We start from the raw sequence: 21,112 nt of genomic DNA, 5'->3' as shown, positions 1-21,112 counted from the left end.
GCCTGTGTATCTGGTCATGAATTGTGAAGCCCAAGCCTTGGTTTACTTGCATTACTCTGCCATGAAACTTCTTTACAGACTCTGTCTTGTCTTGGCTCATGTCATGTAAGCTGAGGGCTTGTCCTACCAATCTGCCTTTGGCCCACTCTCTGAGCTGTTCAATTAGCTGTGGCCCTGACTCCCAAGCATGTACAGCACATCTAATTCTGCTGTTCCTTCATGATTGGCCAGAGTGCATCACCTGCTTTTATTTCCATTTATGGCCCAGAGATCATTCCAGGTGGCTGCATATGTTCGCTGGTTCTGCTACCGTCTTTGGTAAAATGGCTTTGGATGCATCCCTGGGTCTGGAAGATTGTCACCTGACTTGGGGTGAAGTGCACATAGTGTAATGGTGTTGCCTCTACCTGCCCCTGCATTCTTGGTGCCTGTGGGTTTCTTTTCCTAGTACTGGGCAGCATGTATTATATTCCCTACTCATCTTCATCAGAGGAATAGTTGGGATAGCGTGTACTGGGTCATACACATACACTGGCTGATTTTGGACTTAGAAGTTGACTTTTTGTGTGAGGATGTCTCCCCCTTGCTGAAGCATAGGCTTATAGTTCTATGTTGGTGTGAATGTAGGCATCTCTGACCGATGCTGAAGTTGTACATTATCAGCAGATAGTGATGTCAGTCCTCCCCCCTCTGCACCTAGGGCTGAGCTGTCTGCTGCCTGATATGTCTGGGGGCTGCCTAATGCATTGTGTGTAGGGGGATTTTCACCTTCTTGCCCCGATATCACAACTGGCATTGGCTGGACTGTGCCAGGGACATAGAAGGGTTGCCTTGTGCTGTAAGCACCACATTGTTTGAATTGAATTGGGCATTGGCCCAGCCGGCATCAAAGAAGAAGAAGAAGAGTGTGAAACAGGAGGAGATATATGGGGCATAGAAGAAGAAGGAGGAGAGGTGTAAGGTGCACAGGAGGCAGAGGTGGGGAGTGAGAGAAAGAAACTGAAGGAGGAGAAAATGGGAGGTGTAAAATGCACAGGAGGCAGACATGAGGAGTGAGAAAAAGGAACAGAAGGGAGAGAGTGTGGTGAAGGAGAAGAAGGAGATGAAGAAGAAGGAGGGGTTGATGAAAGGTGTATAGCAGGAGGAGGTGAGGAGGGAGAAAAAGATACAGAAGGAGGAGAAGATGGGAGGTGTGGAGGAGAGAGAAAAGGAGGAGATGAGAGGTGTGGAGATGGATGTGGAGAAGGAAGAGCAGGAGGAGATAGGTGTGGGTGAGTTAAGGAGGAAAGAGGTGTGGAGAAGAAGGAGAAGGAGGAGTAGAGAGGTGTGGAGGAGAGAGATAGAGAGGGAGAGAGAGAAAAGAAAAAAGTGTGGAGAAAGGGGAGAGGAAAGAAGAGTGAGAGAGAAGAAGGAGGAGAGAAAGAGTGACAGAGAAAGAGGAGGATAGAGAAGAGAATTTCTCCCCCCTCTGTGCAGTTTGAGAGGGCATGGTTGGAACAATGATGCCTTCTCCCTGTAGGGAGGGACGGGGCGCGCCACATACTGCGAAAAACCTCCCTATACCATGGATTCTGTTGAGAGCAGACTGCACATGTCTAATATCTCCCGTCTTATACACATAAAAATCACTTCCTGGTTTTCTCATATCTTTCTGTACCACCTAAACGATGTAAGCTCTGCTGCTACTTTATACCATGTGTTAGCATTCAGCAATTTAACATCAGCTAACTTCCCCTATTTTCCTTTCTACGTCATGCCATTCTGCAGTCTGAAGTCTGCCATTCTCATGGATTTCACATACTTTATACCTTCTAAATTTCTTTACATACTTAACACCTTCTTGCTTTGTCATTATCTGGGGGGCCGTTTTCTCTTCAGGAAATAAAAGACCCTCCTGTTGCTTGGCCACCTTATTCCCCATGGCAAAAACAAAAATGAAAAACAAGCAAAAAGAAAAAAAGCAACAACAAAAAGCTTCAAAAAGATGGATATATAAAAACACAAATACCAAAAAGAAAACCTTCAAAAAGTTGGTACAAGAAATTGAAACCAAAAGAAAAGAAGCCATCAAAAACTTGGTACACAACCAAAAAACTTAAAATTTTGATACAGAAGGAAACATTTAAAAAGGTAAAGAGACAGAAGGAAAAACTTCAAAGAATAAAAAAGTTAAAACGGCTTTCCTTATACTTTGTCTTTGCTCAAATGCAGTCAGACATACATACTTCCCCTTTCTTATGCTGTCGTATCTAAAGTCGATAAAATCACATATCTGAAAACAAGTAGCTCACAGCAAAAATGATAGATACTACTTAGTTTCACTTCCTTAAAAATTGCTACACTGTAGCTAGCACTGCAGAAACAGGAAACTTTGCAAAAACAGATGTGACAGTGTGATTTACAATGGATATATCTTTGCTAGCAGCAGAAGGAGAAGTGTGGAGAAGGAGAAAAGAAAGAAAACTTCTCTATACAATTGTATGCACTTAAAGCAATAGTACGTGACATGAACAAAAGAGATACAGACGTCCGGGAGAACCGATGCCCTCTTTATTATTCTGTGACACGTGCAGGTTGCTCTGGGAACAGACTACTGCCAATCGCACTGGGCACACCTGTGCCCTGGCCACCTGAATGAGTAACACAACAAGCGGGAATTCCACCACCCCGGTCCGGTCGTCCTGACTGGCTCGCCGGTGCTACGGGAATCTGCGGTAGCCCTCTAAGTTATCACTACCCGAGCCTGGAGCCAGGGACCACCTGTCCAGGGACTACCTGTCCCTCCTATGCACGGGAATCCTGTAATAACTTATCGAGCGATTTGACCTCCTGCCATCTGTTACCCAGTAACCACAAGCAGAACAGTCACCATTCCAACTTTCTCCCGGATCTTACACAAACATGGAACACATACACAGCACACAGCAGACACCTTGACTTATATCCCAGGGTTTGGATACCGGCTTGGACTCTTTACACTACCTGGGAATGCGTTAGTAACCACACCTGACCGGCTAAAAGTATAGACCTGGACTGGGCATAGGGGACATTCAGGTAAGATGACAAAATTTTCTAACCTTACTCTGATGGAGCTGCAGTCTCCGTCCCATGAGCCAAGGCCACGGCCGGCACCCTCGTCATTCCGGTCAGCAAGGTCCCCTGTGCGTTTCATCCACTGCCGCGCATGGAGGTGCCAGATGTTATGGAAATTTGGTTTGGATAAATCTATCCCTGTGTGTGCTGTGGCCGTTCCTAATTAGACTGAGTATTTTGAGCGCTCAAGGAATGAGACTGCACACCATTGTGACAATAGCATTCCACCAATACTGATGATTTATTGTACATACATGGATTTATAATTGCATATAGAAAGGAGGTGGTTAGGGGTGGTTATTTAATTACCATATTCTCTTGCTCCTCTGTTATTGGTTATCTAAGTATATATGGAATATTGTGATTAATGCACATATGAATGCTGATTAAGCAACTAAAATTTAGCTTTCGCGTTTATCCTGCTATTCAGCAGGATTCTTAGACATTAGTTCAAGACATCTGGCCTAAATTCCGGTTTTTGGGTGTCTGGAAAGTACCGAGGAACCATCTGGCCTAGCTCATGTGGTCAAGTTGAGCAATTAATTATAAACTGGCTGAGTATATAGATATATTTGCGTTTATATGAGTATATATGATTATAAAGGAGTGTACATGCAAGTGAGATCTACAAGATATATATATTTCCATCGCAACAACAGGTATCCAAAACTGCTGGTTCCAGTGAGCAGGATGTCCTGCAAAAAGAGATCAGAGCCCTGATGCAGAGACAACAGGTAGAATTGTCTGGCGGAGAAGTTGGACGTGTCACAGTGAGTGATCCGATCCCTATTGCAATACCTCCCAGGAGTGAAATATGGTGTCAGGCAGCAATAGGCCTCAGAGGTAAAGACTATCAGGCCCTGGTAGAACCTGTTTATTCAGATAGTAGGCCCACAATCCTAACAGCCAGAGGGGTGGTTGATGTCCACAAGAGGAGGGTACCAGTACATGTCCTTAACTCTGGAGAGAAAGAGGTCCACTTACCCAGATATGCCACACTTGCTAAACTGTTTACTGTTAATGATAATGCAATAAAAGCAACAGAACCCTTGGTTCCATCCGACCAGGAGGAGAACAATGGCTCTGCAGGACAGTTGAAAGATTGGTGTCAGAAGTTACACGTGGGGACTGACTTTACCCTTTCACACCAAAATCGGGGCTTACCGGGTGGTCCATGAGTATGAGCGGGTATTCAGCAAGCACCCACTAGATTTTGGGCAGGTAAAAGGGGTCCAACATCATATCCCCACTGGAGGTCATCCACCCATTAAAGAGAGGTACCGGCCTGTACCTCCAGCTCACTACCAATGTGCCAAGAGTATGCTACCAGAGATGAAGGAGGCTGGGGTAATCAGAGATAGTTGTAGCCCCTGGGCAGCTCCATTAGTCCTCATCAGGAAAAAGGATGGTACAATGAGGATGTGTGTTGATTACAGGCAGATAAACCGCATTACACACAAGGATGCCTACCCGTTGCCCAGAATCGAAGAGTCATTAGCTGCTTTAAAATCTGCTAACTATTTCTCCACCTTAGATCTCACTAGTGAGTATTGGCAGGCTCCCGTGGAAGAGGCGGATAAAGAAAAGACTGCCTTCACGACACCGATGGGCCTCTCTGAATTCAACTACATGCCGTTTGGACTGTGCAACACACCAGGAACATTCCAGAGGATGATAGAGTGCTGTCTCAAGCGCAATAATTTTGAGACCGTCCTGTTGTACCTGGATGATGTTATCATCTTCTCCACGACAGAAGACCACCTGAAACACCTGGCCAAGGTGTTTGAAGCTCTGTCTAACTTTGGCCTCAAGGTAAAGCCATCCAAGTGTCACCTGTTAAAGTCCAAAGTACAGTACCTGGGCCATGTGGTAAGTGCTGAAGGTGTGGCACCAGACCCTGACAAGGTCACCATGATCAGGGACTGGCCGAAACCCAGCAATATCCATGAAGTCCGGCAGTTCCTTGGGTTGGTAGGCCGCTACCAATGGTTCATTAAGGACTTTACTAAGATAGCCACACCTGTGCAAGACCTGTTAGTGCGCCAATCCAAGAAGACCTGGAGCAAGGACCCTCCGTTTGAGTGGAATGACAAGCTGGAAGGATCCTTCACTTGGTTGAAGTTGGCTCTCATGGGAGATGAGGTACTGCCTACCCTGAATATGACCAACCGTTTGTGCCAGCAATGTGGGATTGGGAGCAGTGCTGTCCCAGGTGCAGAAAGGCAAAGAAAGTAATTGCCTACGCAAGCAGGAAGCTTCATCCCACTGAAAGGGACCCCGAAAACTAGAGTTCCTTCAAGCTGGTGTTCCTCGCCATAGTCTGGGCGGTAACAGAGCAGTTCAAACACTACCTGGCCTCAGCAAGATTCACCATTTTCACAGACAACAATCCAATGACCCACCTGGAAACAGAAAAACTGAGTGCATTGGAGCAGCAATGGATGGCCCGGTTGTCCAACTGCGAATTCACCATCAAGTACCGTGCGGGGCACAAGAATGCAAATGCTGATGCGCTTTCCAGGATGCCCCATTTACCAGAAGTGGGAGATGATCCGGAAGCAGTTAAAGAGATTGAGTTACCAGCTTTCCATCACCACAGGGTGACTCAGTATTCCCATCATGTGAGGAACAAGCCTAATGACAAGCGAGAAGCCACTCTGAACCCAATGCCCCACCATGGATGGGCAAAGACTCAGGATAGTGACCCAGCAGTCCATGTGGTAAAAAAGCTGCTAACATGAGCAGATTCACCCCCTGGTCCAGATGCTCCACAATAGACTCAACAGCTGTGGAAGGAGAAGGGCAAATTGTTTATCTACGATGGTAAGCTGTGCCAGAGGAATTTTGACCCACACACCCACGAGTTGTCTGGCAGGTGATGGTCCCGAGACAAGATGCACAAAAGGTCTTGGAAGCATACCATGAGATCCTGCTTCGTGGGAAGTTCTATTGTATTGGCATGAGAAAAGCCATTTAAAAGTGGTGCCGAGAGTGTGGCCCATGTAACCTGCACAGAAAGGACCGTGACAGCCATAGGGCTCCCTTACAGCCCATAGTCACCAAACAGCCAATTGAACTGGTAGCTTTAGACCACGTGAAGCTAACTCCCAGCCGGTCAGGCTATGCCTATGCTCTGACCATTGTGGACCATTACTCCAGATTCCTGGTAGTCCTACCTGTCAAGGACCAGGCAGCGAAGACTGCAGCCAAGTCATTCCAACAACACTTTTGTCGACCACATAGTTACCCTGAGAAGGTACTTACAGACCAAAACCCAGCCTTTGAAGTGGAAGTGTTCCAGGAGTTCTGCAACCTGTACAGATATAAGAAGATAAGAACAGTGCCGTACCATCCACAGACCAACGGTATATGTGAAAATATGAACAAAGTGGTAATTGAAAGAAAGATCATGCCCACATAAATAGGAACACCTCTGTATAGATAATAATGTAAAGAATAATAATTTTATTTGGTTGGCAAAAACCTCACAAAACGCACACATGTGCACACAAAAAACACAACACAACAAAGCTTAAAAACACTTAAAAATGCAAACACAATGCCCATATATGTATATATATCACATCCCAAGGTGAGGAAAGTGACGACCCACAAAACAAATGCTTCCCACGATAAAATAGCTATAATGAGATGACTACAATAGCCTGACTATACAGATGGAAATGAAAAGAATATCAATATTGCAATACCATACATCCCCCTAATAAGGTGCATAATAGATGTGCAGGCAATAGCAAAATTGTCAAGACTTTAAACACATGGCAAAGAGAATGTACCCTATATAAAAGAGTGTACCAATAATAGAGGAGACAATTTGAAGTTAGAAAGAATAATAATAATAATAATAAACAACCATATACGAGTATATGTATATAAATGTCTCAATAATGGTACACATGGGACCTGCGGAGGGGGAGGGAGAGGAGGGGAAACTAAACAATGTAAAGACCCATAACCTCAATCCCACAAGCAAAAAACCCCATCATACCCGCGGTCCAGAGCCATGTGAAAAGGAATAATGGTAAAATGGGGAAGCAGAGTGTGGGATGGGCTCCCACGCGTATCGCCGCCAAAGTAGTGGCTTCCTCAAGGAAAGAAAGTATAGCGACACTATACTCCCTCCCCCTCCGCATATCGGAAGGTATCGCTCAACACTAATGGTGAGTCTAAGAAAACACAGACGGTTGCCCAGTTTACCAATACAATGCATGCCTACAAGTAGCACAGACACTAGTGGGTTCGCAACAACAGCAGCAGCAGACATGTTAGACCAGGCTAGATCATCAGAAGTACCTGAACTGCGTTGGTCTACCCGTAGTACCAGAGGTCAAATCCCAGCCCGTTACATGAACAAAGAATGAGATATCAATAATTGCTCTTATCCATTTTAAAATGTTTGCTTATGCTTATTACAGGTTTAAAATGGACAATAGGGTAATGAACGGTGAATTGCCCAAAAACTTTATTGTAAATAGTTGGCACCCTCAATGTGCACCTCTGGTTCTACCCATATTGCCACCATGGGTAGGGCCTTGCTTGTTCACAGAACTGAAACAGAAAACCGTCTGGTGTGGTTGAACACCAGGTCTGAATGTACACCTTGTAGCCTGCCAAAGACCTATGTTGGAGGTTTATGACGGGTCCCTTGCATCGGTACTGTTGTTCATGAACAAGGACACCTTGGTATAAGACCAGTTGTACTTTTGTAAATACATTTGCAACGTTTAATCCAAAAGTGCCTCCCAGAAACAGAAGAAAGCTAGTACCTGTTAAACCTGTCGAAATGTTTTTCAAAATGTTTGCATCTTTCCTAACCTGTTTATGTTTTCTTTTTCCAGTCGGGGAGTACTGGATTTAACTGGGGGGAATGTGTCACCCCAGGATTTTGGGTACAACAGTGGTGCTGCCTTCAAATCAGGGAGGGTAATGCCATGCCTGGAGACAGGAGGGATCCCTTTGATGGGTAATCTTACATGCAACATATTCTGGCTCCAGGCCAGAAGGGGGAGCTCTAAACCCTGTTTTAGGGGAGCTTCCCTCAATATACATCCTAGTCTGAAGGAGGAGCTAGACAGTCTTGTAGAGACAATACAGTGAAGGAGCAGAGAGGAACAGAGGAGCTTGAGGAGGCTACAATTGGGCCCCTCAAATCCGAGCGCAGAAGCCGGGCACCGGGAGACCGAGGCTGTGTGGAACTGCAAGTCCCACAACAGAACCGGAGGGCAGAGAGCTGAAAGTAACCTGCCCACATAAAACCTGAGGGACAGCAGCATTCCAGAGCCCGGAGTCACTGTATAAACAGACCCCAGAGAAATGGCTCAAGTTGCCTACCGTGCAGGAGAGAATGAGGACCTTGTCAGGACACTACAGGCACTACAGGCAGCAAAGGACTAATAGTCAGCGCAAAGTCGAAGGCTCCCAAACTGACCTGTCAAAGGGGTTTCCACCTGTCTTCAGGCTACCTAGACTTCATCTACACCTGTTGCCGGTACCCTGGACTGAGGCTGACTGCAACAACAGTAAACCAGGTAAAGATTGCAACCCTTTGCCCACTGTTTATTTACCGGCATCCCACCATCCTTGCCCACTACACTGGGAGCCCTGGGGACCCAGTTTCACCTGTGGGAAGCGTCACTATCCTTGCTGAAGTAACATCACCCCAGAGGACCCCTTTAAGCAGTGTCGGTCCCCTCTGACCGAGAAGGACAGGTGGCATCACGAATACAAACTTTATTAAACCCTTTAAAAGACCTTTCCCCTTTTACTTGAGTGCCCAGGGCCACGGACTGGATTGCTGCCACTGTGACCACCACTTTTACTGCGACCAGACCCGGTACCGAGTATCTCCATTGCCCTGGTGGGCGACTCATACTCGGGCCTGGTACTGTGCTCATTAAAGGGGTAGTCACAGTGGCAGTGTGTTGTGAATTCTGTTCTCGAGCTCCCTCCTGTGGTTATGAATGGTACTTCGGCGAGTTCTGTTCATGGACTCCCTCTGGTGGCTGTGAGTGGAGCTGCTGGTTCTGAGATAACTTCTCCAGCTGATCTCGTTCAGGCCTTTGCTGGCTGCTCTATTTAACTCCACTCAGATTGTTACTTGATGCCAGCTGTCAATGTCTTAGTACTGGTTCAGTTCTCTTGGATCTTTCAGATGACCTGTCTACTTCAGCAAAAGCTAAGTCCCTGCTAGCTTATTTCTTACCATTGTGTTTTTGTCCAGCTTGCTATTATGATTTAATCTTGTTAGCTGGAAGCTCTGGGATGCAGAGTGGCACCACCGCGCCGTGAGTCGGTGCAGTGGTTTCTTTTGCACACTTTGCGTGTTTTTTTGTTAGTTTTTTATGCTGACTGCAAAGATACCTTTTCTATCTTCAGTCTGTTTAGTTAAGTCTGGCCTCCTATGCTGAAACCTATTTCATTCCTGTGTTTGTGACTTCCATCTTAACTCACAGTCAATATATGTGGGGGCTGCCTATTTCTTTGGGGAATTTCTCTGAGGCAAGGTAGGCTGTATTTTCTATCTTTAGGGGTAGTTAGCTCTTAGGCTGTGAAGAGGCGTCTAGGCAGAGTCAGGAACGCTCCACGGCTATTTCTAGTTGTTGTGATAGGATTAGGGGTTGCGGTGAGCAGAGCTCCCACTTCCCAGAGCTCGTCCTGTATTGCTAGTTTGCTCATCTGGTCATTTCTAGTGCTCCTAACCACCAGCCCAACATAACAGTACAGCTGGCCACAAAGTGTTAATGCATCTCAATAGAGGGATAAGAGAAGTTCTGAGACCATTTTTTTTTCTCTGCAGTGTGTTTTGTATTTATTTTCCCCTTAACCTCTGGGTGGTTCAGGACACAGGTGTAGATATGGACATTCAAGGTCTGTCCTCTTGTGTGGATCAACTCACTGCAAGGGTACAAAGCATTCAAGATTATGTAGTTCAGAACCCGATGTTAGAACCCAGAATTCCAATTCCTGATTTGTTTTCTGGGGATAGATCTAAGTTCCTGAATTTCAAAAATAATTGTAGACTGTTTTTTGCTTTGAAACCCCACTCCTCTGGTGACCACATTCAGCAAGTAAAAATCATTATTTCTTTGCTACGTGGCGACCCTCAAGACTGGGCATTTTCCCTTGCGCCAGGAGATCCTGCATTGCGTAATGTTGATGCGTTTTTTCTGGCGCTTGGATTGCTTTATGATGAACCAGATTCAGTGGATCAGGCAGAGAAAATTTTGCTGGCTTTGTGTCAGCGTCAGGATGAAGCGGAGGTATATTGTCAGAAGTTCAGAAAGTGGTCTGTGCTTACTCAGTGGAATGAGTGTGCCCTGGCGGCAATTTTCAGAAAGGGTCTTTCTGAAGCCCTTAAGGATGTTATGGTGGGATTTCCCACACCTGCTGGTCTGAATGAGTCTATGTCCTTGGCCATTCAGATCGATCGATGCTTACGTGAGCGCAAAAATGTGCACCATTTGGCGGTGTTTTCTGAGCAGAAGCCTGAGCCTATGCAATGTGATAGGACCTTGACCAGAGCTGAACGGCAAGAATACAGATGTCAGAATGGGCTGTGTTTTTACTGTGGTGACTCCACTCAAGCTATCTCTGATTGTCCTAAGCGCACTAAACGGTTCGCTAGGTCTACCACCATTGGTACGGTACAGCCAAAATTTCTTTTGTCCGTTACTCTGATTTGCTCTTTGTCGTCCTATTCTGTTATGGCATTTGTGGATTCAGGCGCTGCCCTGAATTTGATGGACTTGGAGTTTGCCAGGCGCTGTGGTTTTTTCTTGGAGCCCTTGCAGTATCCTATTCCATTGAGAGGAATTGATGCTACACCTTTGGCCAAGAATAAGCCTCAGTACTGGACTCAATTGACCATGTGCATGGCTCCTGCACATCAGGAGGATATTCGATTTTTGGTGTTGCATAATCTGCATGATGTGGTTGTTTTGGGTTTGCCATGGCTACAGGTCCATAGTCCTGTATTGGGGTTGTCAGTTGGGGTTGTCAAGGGGTACATGGGGATGTCCCATTGTTGTCCATTTCATCTTCCCATCCTTCAGAAGTCCCTGAGTTCTTGTCAGATTACCGGGATGTATTTGATGAGCCCAAATCCAGTGCCCTACCTCCTCATAGGGATTGCGATTGTGCTATTAATTTGATTCCTGGTAGTAAGTTTCCGAAGGGCCGACTGTTCAATTTATCTGTGCCAGAACACGCTGCAATGTGGAGTTATATAAAGGAGTCCTTGGAGAAAGGGCATATTCGCCCGTCGTCATCACCGTTGGGAGCAGGGTTCTTTTTTGTGGCCAAGAAGGATGGTTCTCTGAGACCTTGTATAGATTACCGCCTTCTTAATAAAATCACTGTCAAATTTCAGTACCCTTTGCCGCTACTGTCTGATTTGTTTGCTCGGATTAAGGCTAGTTTCACACTAGCGTTAACTGCAATACGTCGCAAATGCGTTGTTTTGCCGAAAATACGCATCCAGCAAAAGTTCTTGCTGGATACGTTTTTTCGTCATAGACTAACATTAGCGACGCATTTGCGACGCATTGCAAAACGTCGCGTCCGTTTTGCGACGCTTGGGCGTGTGGTAGCGGACCGTCGGGAGAAAAAAACGTTACATGTAACGTTTTTTGCTCCCGACGGTCCGCTTTTTCCGACCGCGCATGCGCGGCCGGAACTCCGCCCCCACCTCCCCGCACTTCCCCGCACATCACAATGGGGCAGCGGATGCATGGGAAAAATGCATCCGCTGCCCCCGTTGTGTGGCGGAGACCACGCTAGCGTCGGGAACGGCGGCCCGACGCACAGCGACGGGTTGTTCCCGACGCTAGTGTGAAAGTAGCCTAAGGGAGCTAGCTGGTTCACCAAGATAGATCTTTGAGGGGCGTATAATCTTGTGCGTATTAAACGGGGCGACGAATGGAAAACAGCATTTAATACGCCCGAGGGCCATTTTGAGTACTTGGTGACGCCATTTGGGCTTTCTAATGCTCCATCTGTGTTTCAGTCCTTTATGCATGACATCTTCCGAAAGTACCTGGATAGATTCATGATTGTATATTTGGATGATATTTTGGTCTTTTCGGACGATTGGGAGTCTCATGTGAAGCAGGTCAGAATGGTGTTACAGGTCCTTTATGCTCATTCCTTGTTTGTGAAGGGGTCTAAATGTCTCTTTGGAGTTCAGAAGGTTTCATTTTTGGGCTTCATTTTTTCCCCTTCTACTATCGAGATGGACCCTGTTAACGTTCAGGCCATTTATGATTGGACTCAGCCTACTTCTGTGAAGAGCCTTCAGAAATTTCTGGGCTTTGCTAATTTTTACCGTCGCTTCATCGCTAATTTTTCTAGTGTTGTTAAACCATTGACTGATTTAACCAAGAAAGGTGCTGATGTGGTCAATTGGTCCTCTGCGGCCGTTGAGGCTTTTCAGGAGCTGAAGCGTCGTTTTTCTTCTGCCCCTGTGTTGTGTCAGCCAGATGTTTTGCTCCCGTTTCAGGTCGAGGTGGATGCTTCTGAGATTGGAGCAGGGGCAGTTTTGTCTCAAAGAGGTTCTGATGGCTCTGTGATGAAACCATGTGCTTTCTTTTCTAGAAAGTTTTTGCCTGCTGAGCGCAATTATGATGTGGGTAATCGAGAGTTGTTGGCTATGAAGTGGGCGTTTGAGGAGTGGCGACATTGGCTTGAAGGAGCCAAACATCGCGTGGTGGTCTTGACGGATCACAAGAATCTGACTTATCTCGAGTCTGCCAAGCGGTTGAATCCTAGACAGGCTCGATGGTCGCTGTTTTTCTCCCGCTTCAATTTTGTGGTTTCGTACCTTCCGGGTTCTAAGAATGTGAAGGCTGATGCCCTTTCAAGGAGTTTTGTGCCTGATTCTCCGGGAGTTCCTGAGCCGGCTGGTATTCTCAAAGAGGGGGTAATTTTGTCTGCCATCTCCCCTGATTTGCGGCGGGTGCTGCAGGAGTTTCAGGCTTATAGACCTGACCGTTGCCCAGCGGAGAAGCTGTTTGTCCCTGATAGATGGACTAGTAGAGTTATCTCTGAGGTTCATTGTTCGGTGTTGGCTGGTCATCCTGGAATCTTTGGTACCAGAGATTTGGTGGCTAGATCCTTTTGGTGGCCTTCCTTGTCACGAGATGTGCGTTCTTTTGTGCAGTCCTGTGGGACTTGTGCTCGGGCTAAGCCCTGCTGTTCTCGTGCCAGTGGGTTGCTTTTGCCCTTGCCGGTCCCGAAAAAGCCCTTGACGCATATTTCCATGGATTTTATTTCAGATCTCCCTGTCCCTCAGAGGATGTCAGTTATCTGGGTGGTTTGTGATCGCTTCTCTAAGATGGTCCATTTGGTACCTTTGCCTAAATTGCCTTCCTCCTCTGATTTGGTTCCATTGTTTTTCTAGCATGTGGTTCGTTTACATGGCATTCCGGAGAACATCGTGTCGGACAGAGGTTCCCAGTTTGTTTCGAGATTTGGCGGTCCTTTTGTGCTAAGATGGGCATTGATTTGTCTTTTTCTTCAGCTTTCCATCCTCAGACAAATGGCCAAACCGAACGAACCAATCAGACTTTGGAAACATATCTGAGATGCTTTGTTTCTGCTAATCAGGATGATTGGGTGTCCTTCTTGCCTTTGGCTGAGTTCGCCCTTAATAATCGGGCCAGCTCGGCCACTTTGGTTTCGCCTTTTTTCTGTAATTCTGGTTTCCACCCTCGTTTTTCTTCAGGGCAGGTTGAGCCTTCGGACTGTCCTGGGGTGGATTCTGTGGTGGACAGGTTGCAGCAAATTTGGACTCACGTAGTGGACAATTTGACATTGTCCCAGGAGAAGGCTCAACGTTTCGCTAACCGCCGTCACTGTGTTGGTCCCCGACTTCGTGTTGGGGATTTGGTTTGGTTGTCGTCTCGTTTTGTTCCTATGAAGGTTTCGTCTCCTAAGTTTAAGCCTCGTTTCATTGGTCCTTATAAGATTTCTGAAATTATTAATCCTGTGTCATTTCGTTTGGACCTTCCAGCTTCTTTTGCCATCCATAATGTGTTCCATAGGTCGTTGTTGCGGAGATATGTGGCTCCTATGGTTCCCTCCGTTGATCCTCCTGCCCCGGTGTTGGTTGAGGGGGAGTTGGAGTATGTGGTGGAGAAGATTTTGGATTCTCGTATCTCGAGACGGAAACTTCAGTACCTAGTCAAGTGGAAAGGTTATGGTCAGGAGGATAATTCTTGGGTAGTTGCCTCTGATGTTCATGCTGCCGATCTTGTTCGTGCTTTTCATTTGGCTCGTCCGGAGCAGCCTGGAGGCTCTGGTGAGGGTTCGGTGACCCCTCCTCAAAGGGGGGGTACTGTTGTGAATTCTGTTCTCGAGCTCCCTCCTGTGGTTATGAATGGTACTTCGGCGAGTTCTGTTCATGGACTCCCTCTGGTGTTGTGATTCGGTTCGTGGGCTCCCCCGGTGGTCTCTTGTGGTACTGGTGTCCTACAAGCTTTGCCTTCTCAGTTCACCTGTTCCTATCAGGATGTGGGAGTATCCTATTTAACCTTGCTCCTCAGTCATTCTAATGCTGGCCATCAATGTATCCAGAGTGATTCTGTTGCATGTTCCTGCTCCCAGTTTTCTGCTCAGCTAAGTTGGACACTTTAGTCCTTAAGTCTATTTTTGTATGTTTTGTCCAGTTTGCACTTATGTGAATCTCTGCAGCTGGAAGCTCTTGTTGGGCTGAAATTACCACTCCAGTGGCATGAGTTGTCACATGAGTTAAGGTAATTTCAGGATGGTGTTTTGAAGGGTTTTGCAGCTGACCGCGAAGTCCTCTGTTGTATCTTTCTGCTATTTAGTTAGCGGGCCTCTCTGTGCTAAATCTGCTTTCATACTACGTGTGTCTTTTCATCTGCTCTCACTGTTATTATATGTGGGGGGCTGCTATCTCCTGTGGGGACATTCTCTGGAGGCAAGCCAGGACTGTGTTTTCTTCTACCAGGGGTAGTTAGTTCTCCGGCTGGCGCGCGGCATCTAGAGACAACGCAGGAATGCCCCCTGGCTACTTCTAGTGTGGTGTGTAGGTTTAGCATCGCGGTCAGCTCTAGTTTCCATCACCCGAGAATTTGTCCATTTATTCTATGCTTCTGATGTTTCCTTGCCATTGGAAACCATAACAGTATGGCCAGCCAAAATGTTTAATCTATAGGCTGAAGCAGGAGAGAAAAGGAACTGTGTGAAAACTTTTTTTTTTTTTTTTTCCTTCCTCTGAAGTTGCACTCCAGCTCTAATTGCAGTCTCCTGTTTTCCTCTCCTCTTAACCCCTGAATGGCTCAGACTTTATCTGTTGAAGTATGGATCCCCAGAGTCTGGCTACCAATTTGAATAATCTTGCCTCTAAAGTTCAGAATATACAAGATTTTTTGTTACATGCTCCTCGGTCTGAACCTAAAATTCCTATACCGGAGTTTTTTTCTAGAGATCGATCTTGTTTTCTAAATTTTAAATACAATTGTAAATTGTTTCTTTCGCTGAGATCTCATTCTGCTGGAGATCCTGCCCAGCAAGTAAAAATTGTTATTTCTTTACTGCGGGGTGACCCCCAAAATTGGGCATTTTCATTGGCACCAGGGGATCCTGCGTTGCTCAATGTGGAGGCCTTTCGGGAGCTTAAGCGCCGTTTTTCTTCTGCTCCGGTGTTGTGCCAGCCTGATGTTTCTCTTCCTTTTCAGGTGGAAGTTGATGCTTCCGAGATCGGAGCGGGGGCGGTTTTGTCGCAGAAAAGTTCAGATTGTTCAGTGATGAGACCTTGTGCGTTCTTTTCTCGAAAATTAATCGCCATCGTCGTGTTGGTCCTCGTCTTCGTGTTGGGGACTTGGTGTGGTTGTCCTCCCGTTTTGTCCCTATGAGGGTCTCTTCTCCTAAGTTTAAGCCTCGGTTCATCGGTCCTTATAAGATTTTGGAAATTCTTAACCCTGTGTCTTTTCGTTTGGACCTCCCAGCATCCTTTGCTATCCATAATGTCTTCCATCGGTCATTATTGCGGAGGTATGAGGTACCACTTGTGCCTTCTGTTGAGCCTCCTGCTTCTGTGCTGGTTGAGGGTGAATTGGAGTACGTGGTGGAGAAAATCTTGGACTCCCGTGTTTCCAGACGGAGACTTCAATATCTGGTGAAGTGGAAGGGCTATGGTCAAGAGGATAATTCTTGGGTTACAGCTTCTGATGTTCATGCTTCTGATTTGGTCCGTGCCTTTCATAGGGCTCATCCAGATCGCCCTGGTGGTTCTTGTGAGGGTCCGGTGCCCCCTCCTTAAGGGGGGGGTACTGTTGTGATTCGGTTCGTGGGCTCCCCCGGTGGTCTCTTGTGGTACTGGTGTCCTGCAAGCTTTGCCTTCTCAGTTCACCTGTTCCTATCAGGATGTGGGAGTATCCTATTTAACCTTGCTCCTCAGTCATTCTAATGCTGGCCATCAATGTATCCAGAGTGATTCTGTTGCATGTTCCTGCTCCCAGTTTTCTGCTCAGCTAAGTTGGACACTTTAGTCCTTAAGTCTATTTTTGTATGTTTTGTCCAGTTTGCACTTAAGTGAATCTCTGCAGCTGGAAGCTCTTGTTGGGCTGAAATTACCACTCCAGTGGCATGAGTTGTCACATGAGTTAAGGTAATTTCAGGATGGTGTTTTGAAGGGTTTTGCAGCTGACCGCGAAGTCCTCTGTTGTATCTTTCTGCTATTTAGTTAGCGGGCCTCTCTGTGCTAAATCTGCTTTCATACTACGTGTGTCTTTTCATCTGCTCTCACCGTTATTATATGTGGGGGGCTGCTATCTCCTGTGGGGACATTCTCTGGAGGCAAGCCAGGACTGTGTTTTCTTCTACCAGGGGTAGTTAGTTCTCCGGCTGGCGCGCGGCATCTACAGACAACGCAGGAATGCCCCCTGGCTACTTCTAGTGTGGTGTGTAGGTTTAGCATCGCGGTCAGCTCTAGTTTCCATCACCCGAGAGCTTGTCCGTTTATTCTATGCTTCTGATGTTTCCTTGCCATTGGAAACCATAACACTCTGGTGGCTGTGAATGGAGCTGCTGGTTCTGAGATTCCTTCTCCAGCTGATCTCGTTCAGGCCTTTGCTGGCTGCTCTATTTAACTCCACTCAGATTGTTACTTGATGCCAGCTGTCAATGTCCTAGTACTGGTTCAGTTCTCTTGGATCTTTCAGATGACCTGTCTACTTCAGCAAAAGCTAAGTCCCTGCTAGCTTATTTGTTACCATTGTGTTTTTGTCCAGCTTGCTATTATGATTTAATCTTGTTAGCTGGAAGCTCTGGGATGCAGAGTGGCACCACCGCGCCGTGAGTCGGTGCGGTGGTTTCTTTTGCACACTTTGCGTTTTTTTTTCTAGTTTTTTATGCTGACCGCAAAGATACCTTTTCTATCTTCAGTCTGTTTAGTTAAGTCTGGCCTCCTATGCTGAAACCTATTTCATTCCTGTGTTTGTGACTTCCATCTTAACTCACAGTCAGTATATGTGGGGGCTGCCTATTTCTTTGGGGAATTTCTCTGAGGCAAGGTAGGCTGTATTTTCTATCTTTAGGGGTAGTTAGCTCTTAGGCTGTGAAGAGGCGTCTAGGCAGAGTCAGGAACGCTCCACGGCTATTTCTAGTTGTTGTGATAGGATTAGGGGTTGCGGTGAGCAGAGCTCCCACTTCCCAGAGCTCGTCCTGTATTGCTAGTTTGCTCATCTGGTCATTTCTAGTGCTCCTAACCACCAGCCCAACATAACACAGTGACCCGCTCCATGGCCCTGGGTGTCCAAGTAAAAGGGAAAGCCTTTGAAGGATTTTTTTGGAATAAAGAATGTTCGTGACGCCACCTGTGGTATTTGGTCAGGGATGACTGACGCTGCTTAAAGGGGTCCACCGGGGATGATGTTATTGCAGTAATGATGGTGTGACTTCCCATAGTTGAAGCTTAGTCCCAAGGACTCCCTGTGTAGTAGACAAAGATGGTAGATGGTGCAGTGCCAGAAAGGTAGTATGCAGCCACAGTCCAGGGTACCGGTGATAGATGTTGGTAAGGTTCGGCCAGCCTGGAAGCGATTTGGAGTCCCCTTAGCCAGGTGGGGTTGGAAGCCTTCCTCACTGCATAGTAGTGTGCATTCCTTGCTGCCTGAGGCTTCACACAAGGTCCTGTCTCTCTGTCCTATTTGTAGGACAGTACTCGCATGGCAGGCAACTCGAGCCTTTTCACAGGGTTTCTACTTGTGACCCCGGGCTGCTGTGCCTTCGGGTGTGGTTGTGGACAGGTGACCTGAAATCCCCTGCCCTCCAGCTTCTGCTGTGGGGCATACAGTCCCACATATCCTTGGACTCCTGGTGTCCGGTTCCTGTGCTTTAGCGTGGAGGGAGCCCAGTCACAGCTCCCCACTGGGTCCTCACTTCTCCTGTGCTTCTTTTCCCCTCACATGTTCCTACAGACTCAACTCTGTCTGACTCCTGCATTCTGGTCAGGAGCTGCAGAACCTCGTGTATGCGCGGCTCCAGCTCTCCTCTCCCTCTCTTCTCTCTCCAATTCCCTCTGACCAACTCCTTAACTCCTCCTCCAGCCAGAATATACAGGGAAGCTCCCCTGACCCCAGGTCTAGAGCTCCCCCTTCTGGTGTGGAATCAGAACATGTTGCATGTATGTGCTACCTGTTAAAGGGATCCTCCTCGCTTTCAGGCATTGCATCACCCTCCCCAAAAGGAAGGCAACACCACTGTAACAACCAGCTTCCTGGGGTGTTACAGAGGCAGACAGCAACATCAGAGTGAGAAGCATCGTGGGAGCAGCTGAGGACAGCAGACCTACTATAACTAAGTATTAACACCAGGATCACGTGAGACAGATGGTCACATGTAACCATGCTAGCACAGTTATGACTGTATGTATGTTCCATTTTGGTTAGAATTATGGGCGTTTACTTTTTCATCCCAATTACTCTTCCATTTTATGATTGGAAAGAGTCATAATGCATACATGCCAACAGAGCTGAAAGAAATTAAAAACTCAAAAAAATTGAACAGCAAGAATGTTGGACAAGAAACAATATCTTCAAAACAGAAACCATATTCAAAAATATAAATAAGTAGGAGGACCCTATGCCTCAATACCAGGGACCTCCTCACTAAATGTGCACGGACACTCCTATACAGGAATAATTACCAAAAACGTGGAGCACATAGTACAAGAATAAAATTCATAAACTTTATTGAATATACAAAATGAATAAAAATTCAAAATGCACTGTTCCAAATTATTAGGCACAGTAGAATTTCTAACATTTGATATGTATTAAAGAACTGAATTTTGAATTTGCAGCTTAAGGAGGTCACATTCACTGAACAAAAAAGCTATTTAACTCCAAAACATCCTAACAGGTCAAGTTACATGTTACCTTAGGTCCCCTTCTTTGATATCACCTTCACAATTCTTGCATCCATTGAACTTGTGAGTTTTTGGAGAGTTTCTGCTTGTATTTCTTTGCATGAAGTCAGAATAGCCTCACAGAGCTGCTGTTTTGATGTGAACTGCCTCCCACCCTCATAGATCTTTTGTTTGATGATACTCCAAAAGTTCTCTAGAGGGTTGAGGTCAGGGGAAGATGGTGGCCACACCATGAGTTTATCTCCTTTTATGCCCATAGCAGCCAATGACTCAGGTATTCTTTGCAGCATGAGATGGTGCATTGTCATGCATGAAGATAATTTTGCTCCTGAAGGCATGTTTCTGCCTTTTATACAATGGAAGAAAGTTGTCAGAAACTCTATATACTTTGCAGAGGTCAATTTCACACCTTCAGGAACCTTAAAGGGCCCTACCAGCTGTTTCCCCATGATTCCGACCCAAAACATGACTCCTCTACCTCCTTGCTGACCTCGCAGCCTTGTTGGGACATGGTGGCCATCCACCAACCATCCACTACTCCATCCATCTGGACCATCCAGGGTTGCTTGACACTCATCAGTAAACAAGACTGTTTGAAAATTAGTCTTCATGTATGTCTGAGCCCACTGCGACCGTTTCTGCTTGTGAACACTGTTTAGGGGTGGCATAATAGTAGGTTTATGCACCACAGCAAGCCTTTGAAGGATCCTACACCTTGAGGTTCGAGGGACTCCAGAGGCACCAGTTCAAATAACTGTTTGCTGCTTTGTAATGTTATTTTGGCAGCTGCTCTCTTAATCCAATGAATTTGTCTGGCAAAAACGTTCCTCATTATGCCTTTACCTGCATGAACTCTGTGCTCTGTTTCAGTCACAAATCTCTTCACAGTATGATGATCAATCTTAAGTTTTCGTGAAATATCTAATGTTTTCATACCTTGTCCAAGGCATTGCACTATTTACCAGAGAGATCCTTTGTATTTCCCATATTGCTTAAAACCTTTGGTCTGCTTAATAATGTGGAACATCATTTTTAAGTAGTTTTCCTTTAATTAGAATCACCAGGAAAACTAATTATCACGTGTTTAAGATTGATTTCAGTGATCCACTGAGCCCTGAGACACATTATTCAATATGTAATTATAAAAAGCGCAGACACTTTATATAATCCAAAACAACAGGTGTGTGATGAATGCAAGACAGAATTCAGTAACACTTGAAGGCTATATAGATAAACCATCTATTCTAGCAATGTCTTCACAATAAGATAACCCAAATATAAAGCTGCATCATTACACACACACACACATTGATGACCTTTTACCCATTGTTACCCCACATGTGTTACACCGCTAGCAGCCCCAACCCACGTTTCACGTTGGCTTCCTCTGGGAGCTGTAAAGTATATAAGTAAAGTGACAGTGGCACTGGCACTTTACTTACATACTGCTCTCCCTGGTTTCAGTCCTACCATGCTATTGTATCCTTGGTATTATTGAATATATATTGTATTACCTCGCATGTGTGGGGTCGCACACATTCAGCAAAGCATTACATTAACTAAGCATCAAGCTTAAAGCAGTTACTCCATGGCAAGGAATTAACATCC

This window comes from Ranitomeya variabilis, chromosome 5, assembly GCF_051348905.1.
Source record: "Ranitomeya variabilis isolate aRanVar5 chromosome 5, aRanVar5.hap1, whole genome shotgun sequence".
Classification (NCBI taxonomy): domain Eukaryota; kingdom Metazoa; phylum Chordata; class Amphibia; order Anura; family Dendrobatidae; genus Ranitomeya; species Ranitomeya variabilis.
Note: the sequence above shows the minus strand (reverse complement) of the source record.